Source organism: Capricornis sumatraensis, chromosome 20 (genome assembly GCF_032405125.1).
Source record: "Capricornis sumatraensis isolate serow.1 chromosome 20, serow.2, whole genome shotgun sequence".
Classification (NCBI taxonomy): Eukaryota; Metazoa; Chordata; class Mammalia; order Artiodactyla; family Bovidae; genus Capricornis; species Capricornis sumatraensis.
Window position 1 is genome coordinate 8,345,873 of NC_091088.1, and position 5,454 is coordinate 8,351,326.

Here is a 5,454-nt window from a genome sequence, read left to right on the forward strand (position 1 = left end):
TTGCAGACAGACCTAGGGATGATCATACTAAGTGAAGTAAGCCAAACAGAAAGATAAATATCATATGACATCACTTACACCTGGAATCTTTAAAAAAAAAAGACACAAATGAACTTATTTTCAAAACAGAGACTCACAGACATAGACAACAATCTTACAGTTACCAAAGAGGAAAGGAGTGGGGTAGAAGGAATAATAATTTAGGAGATTGGGATTAACATGTACACACTGCTGCTGCTGCTGCTGCTGCAGCTAAGTCGCATCAGTCGTGTCCGACTCTGTGCGACCCCATAGATGGCAGCCCACCAGGCTCCGCCATCCCTGGGATTCTCCAGGCAAGAACACTGGAGTGGGTTGCCATTTCCTTCTCCAATGCATAAAAGTGAAAAGTGAAAGTGAAGTCGCTAAGTCGTGCCTGACTCTTAGTGACCCCATGGACTGCAGCCTACCAGGCTCCTCTGTCCATGGGATTTCCCAGGCAAGAGTACTGGAGTGGGGTGCCATTGCCTTCTCTGACATACACACTGAGTGGGTGCCAAGTCACATCAGTCATGTCTGACTCTTTGCAACACCCTCATGGAGTGTAGAACCCCATGGAGTTTAAGACAGGCCCCTCTGTCCATGGGCTTCTCCAGGCAAGAACAGACTATGGCACCCCACTCCAGTACTCTTGCCTGGAAAATCCCATGGACGGAGGAGCCTGGTAGGCTGCAGTTCATGGGGTCGCTAAGAGTCGGGCACGACTGAGCGACTTCACTTTCACTTTTCACTTTCATGCATTGGAGAAGGAAATGGCAACCCACTCCAGTGTTCTTGCCTGGAGAATCCCAGGGACGGGGGAGCCTGGTGGGCTACCGACTATGGGGTCGCACAGAGTTGGACACGACTGAAGTGACTTAGCATATATAAAAGAGAGTGCTTGCTTCAGCAGCACATATACTAAAAATGGAATGATTCAGAGAAGATTAGCATGACCCCTGCACAAGGAAGACCTGCAAATTCACAAAGCATTCCGTATTTTTGTCCTGAAAACATAATGCAAAGGAAGGTTCATCAAACAAGCTTTATATGTTGGTTACCTATGTGCCTGTCACCACTTTTGAAAACCCTACGGTTAATGTGGATGAGAACTGCTGACTGTTGAATAAAGTTATTGAATCCCCAAAATAATTAAAATAAAACAGATAACCAACAAGGACCTACTGACAGCACAAGAAACTATACTCAATACTTTGCAATAACCAGAAGGGAAAAGAAGCTGAAGAAGGATAAACACACACACACACACACACACACACACACACATAAAATTGCTGTGCTGCTGCACACCCAAAACTAATATGATATTGTAAATCAATTACACTTCAATTCTTTTTTTAATAGCAAACATAAAAGTCTTAGGAGCTCTGTACAGAAATGGGGATGAAGATCAAACATATATTTCTTATTGTAAATCATAGTATCACAATTGTCAACCAAGAAATAGTGCAGGAAGCTGCAACAAAAAGAGAATTTATTGGGAGTTCTAAGAATTCCAATTCAAAAGATACACCTTCAAGTAAAACCAAGAGCGTGTTCACAGGAAGAGAGTTGGCGCTTATAGAAGCAAGAAGTCATGAGGATTAAAGTTGCCTGGCAAGAACTGTGATCAACTCGAACGCAAGCTGGAAAATACTGTCCTTAAGGATTCGCAAATTATTTTAGGGTCCGGGAGATAAGCAGAAAGGCTGTGGTGAGTAATTTTAGGGTAAGGCTCTGACAAGCATCTTGAGCTTCTGGCGGATGTTTTGAGTGACTCCATTATGACGGTGAGGGGCCAGAAGGTCTGATTCTGCCCAGCTGAGACGTACATAAAGCCACATTCCTGAAGGGCCTCCAGGCTCTCTAGCAATGGCAACTCCATTTTGCTTTTCCTTTCACCGTGGTCTTCAAACATGGATCCTTTATGGCAAAACGATCTTAAAAGTGGGAAGATACTGGCACACTGCTAGAATCCCATTTAGTCGTTAACAACCATCCAGTCCACAGCATTCCATATGAAAATGTCTCCCACAGTGAGGTTGAAACAGAGGGCAGTCAAGAGTTAGATCTCTTAGACTCTAATTTGCTTAATACATAATGTCCCATAACCAAGCTTGCCTTAAATGTTCCTGCAAATTGCATACTCCTGAAGATTTGCATAGCTTAGACACAAAAAGTAGTGAGACTCCTTTTATCACCCCCTACGGGTAATATCTATGACATAAGGGTTGTATGGTAACAGGTACTTAAGTTGTTTTTCAGGAACATGGAGCTAGTCTTGCCAAGTTCAAAGTTGGGACCATCGACCCTCCAGCTGGGCCTGCACGGGTGTCCAATGCACATGATGTCAGGGCCAAATTTTTTTGATGTCAGGGCCAAAATCTCCACCCTTGGATCATGCTGACACCACCACGCTCTGAATGTGCAGCTCACAAAGAAGCATGCAACTCAGATATGGCTTTACAGGGCAGCCATTACCTCACCTTTTTCTGCCTCCAATTAGCCAGAAAGTCAGCTGACAGCCTTCTGGGAGTTCCTTTGTACATAACTTGCTGCTTTTAAGACTATCTTTAATTTTTGTCCCCCCCCCTTTTTTTTTTTGCAAATGGAGAGTGTTCTTAGGGAGGGTTTTTTTTTTTTTTTTTTTTAATGTGTAATTGCTTTACGGGTTTTCCAGGTGGCTCAGTGGTAAAGAATCTGCCTGCCAATGAAGGAGACACAGGTTTGATCCCTGGGTCGGGAAGTTCCCCTGGAGAAGAAAATGGCAACCCACTCTAGCATTCTTGCCTGGGAAATCCCATGGACAGAGGAGCCTGGTGGGCTCCACGGGGGTCACAAAAAAGCCAGACACAACTTAGTGACTACACACCAACATAACTGCTTTACAGTGTAGTGTGAGTTGCTGCAGTACAAGAAAGTGAATCAGCTCTGTGTGTGTATATATACCCCCTCCCTCCCTCCCACCCCTCTAGGTCGTCACAGGGCACCGAGCTGAGTTCCCTGTGCTGTGCGGCAGCTTCCCGGTAGTTTTCCAGTTCCCATGGTAACTGTCTAGCTCACACACATATGTCAATGCTACACTTGATTCTCTTTGGGAGGATCTTCTTTGGGACTCTCCAGGTTTCTTGGACCTGGAGGCCTGTTTCCTTTCCTAGGTCAGGGAAGTTTTCAGCAACTTTGTGGATATTGTGTTATTTTGTTTTGTTTTACAAATTGAAGGTTCATGGCAACCTGGCATCAAGCCAAGTGTACTGGTGCCATGTTTTTCCAACAGCATTTGCTCACCTTGTGTCTGTGTCACATTGCAAAAATTGTTACGATATTTCAAACTTTTTCAGTTATCGTTGATATGGTGACCAGTGATCTGTGGTGTTACTATTGCAAAAAGATTACAATTTGCTGAAGGCTCAGATGATGTTCAGCACTTTTTAGCAATAAAGGTTTTTAAGGAAGGCATATACATTGTATTTTTTTAGACATAATGCTACTGCCCATTTATGTATAGTGCAAACATAACTTTTAAAAAAATCTTTAATTGAAGTATAGTTAATTTACAATGTGTTAAGTTTCAGGTAGAAAACTTGAAAAAAATTTTTAATGGTTCTTTATTCATAAATTTGATGTAAGCTTACAAACTTACTATAGACTGCCAAATAAATCTGCAGTGAAAAAAAAAAAAGCATGCCCAACGTGCAGCTGTCAATCTGCTAGGCATCAGGACATTAAACAATTCAATAATGTATACAAGATTCAGCCTTAGGTTTAAGGAAATTTACTTACTTTAAGAACTCTGCTTTGTCACCTGCTATCTGAGCAACTGGCAATAAGAACTTTATACAAATAAAACGTCGCTTTTATGTGCACTAGGAAACCCCAGCGTTTGTGTGACTCACCTTGCTTCACTATCTGCTTTATTTTGATGGTCTGGGCCTGTAGGATCTCCAAAGTCTGCGTGTGCTCTGTATGCGCTCTTGAAAAGCCCTGGCTTAGAGATTCCTCCCTGCAGAAGCCCCTCTGGTAAGATGGAAACGGAACCTTCTGGGGAGGGGTACACCTGACATACGCCTGACATCTGGGGAGGGCTACGCCTGACACCAAAAGGCTTTCCAAAGTACTGGAGGACGTGGCTTCGCCGTACTCAGTCCCGCACCCGAGCTCCTGGAGCAAGTGATGATGGGGGTGGGGCAGCTGCCTCCTCCTCCTCGGAGAGCCCTGGGCTGTGGCTAAGGGCCTGGGGGTTCGATCCATAGCTTTGGGACAATTTTCTCACAAAAGGCAAGCCCGGGCAGGGCACCCTGATATCGAAGGAATTATCAGAGACCCCAACTCGCTCAGGGTTACCCCCGTTTCCGCACGTGCTAACAGTTCCACACTGGAAATCCTCCTGCACGACACCCCACACTCGCCAGGCCCTCCACGCCCCTCCCGCTGGGACCCTTCCCACCCGCTTGAGAATTAGGCCCACAGGAATTGGGCGCATCGAGAACTCACACTTTTAACAACTTGGTTCAAGGGAGGGGAACCCTGCCTCCCCGCGATTACCATAAAGGACTGCATCTTCTAATTCCAAAGCAAGCAAAGGAGGCCGTCCAGATGCGTCCGCGGAGACTCAGCGCTTCTGCGGGCGGGCTGATTTCCTGGGCCGCTGACCGCTCCGCAGCCACAGCCATCGCCCTCTGACTCCCGGCCCCTCCGCACCACCCCGGCTGTGGCTGCCCCTCAAACAGGTCGTCTCTTCCCTGATGGCGTGTATCTTGTGCCCTCTGCATCGCCAGCCATTACTGGTTCTAACCTGGGCACTCGCTTTTCATCAGGACAGACTCATTTTCTTTTTGGCTGTGCTGCTCAGCTTGCAGGATCTTACTTCTTAGATTCCCCCACCAGGGATTGAACCTGGGCCCTTGGCAGTGAGCCAGCAGAGCCCTACCTAGCCTCCGTACAGCCAGGAAGCTACCAGAAGAGCCTTCTGAGACTCTTCTTAGGTCACCCTTAAGCAAGTGACCCCTGAAATGGACCAAGCTGGGACCCCATTTTGCTTGATTCTCTGTGCCCCCCTGCCCTGGCCTGCACACCCCGCCGACCAGTTACCAGCCACCCCCACTGCCCTCACCAGTTCCACTTCCCGTGGTCTCTGGCAATCCGCAAGCTTTACCCCTCCAAGACAGGGTCCTTTCTCTTCTGTCCTCTGACTCCACTTCCCCTTCCACTCTGGTTTTTCCGTCTTCTCATCATTGGCTTTGCACTGGGGACCTGATCGGGGTCAGATGGTCCAATGTGCCCCTAATGGCTGTGTGGCTCCCAGGCAGATGCTCAGTAAGCGCAAGTGTGAGATCATTTCTTCTAAAACCCTGACAAGAGCTTCCCTGGTGGTCCAGGAGATAAGACCCCCCCTTCCAATTCCGGCGGGCGGGTTCATCCCTGGAGGGGGAGCAA

General features: G+C 46.9%; 1 non-coding gene across 1 annotated transcript; it reads left to right on the top strand.

Moving 5' to 3' along the window:
* Positions 1-915: 915 nt before the first annotated feature.
* LOC138097276 (U6 spliceosomal RNA) lies at positions 916-1,022 on the top strand. Its single transcript, XR_011146476.1, has one exon. It is a non-coding gene; the product is annotated as a U6 spliceosomal RNA (small nuclear RNA).
* Positions 1,023-5,454: the final 4,432 nt, after the last annotated feature.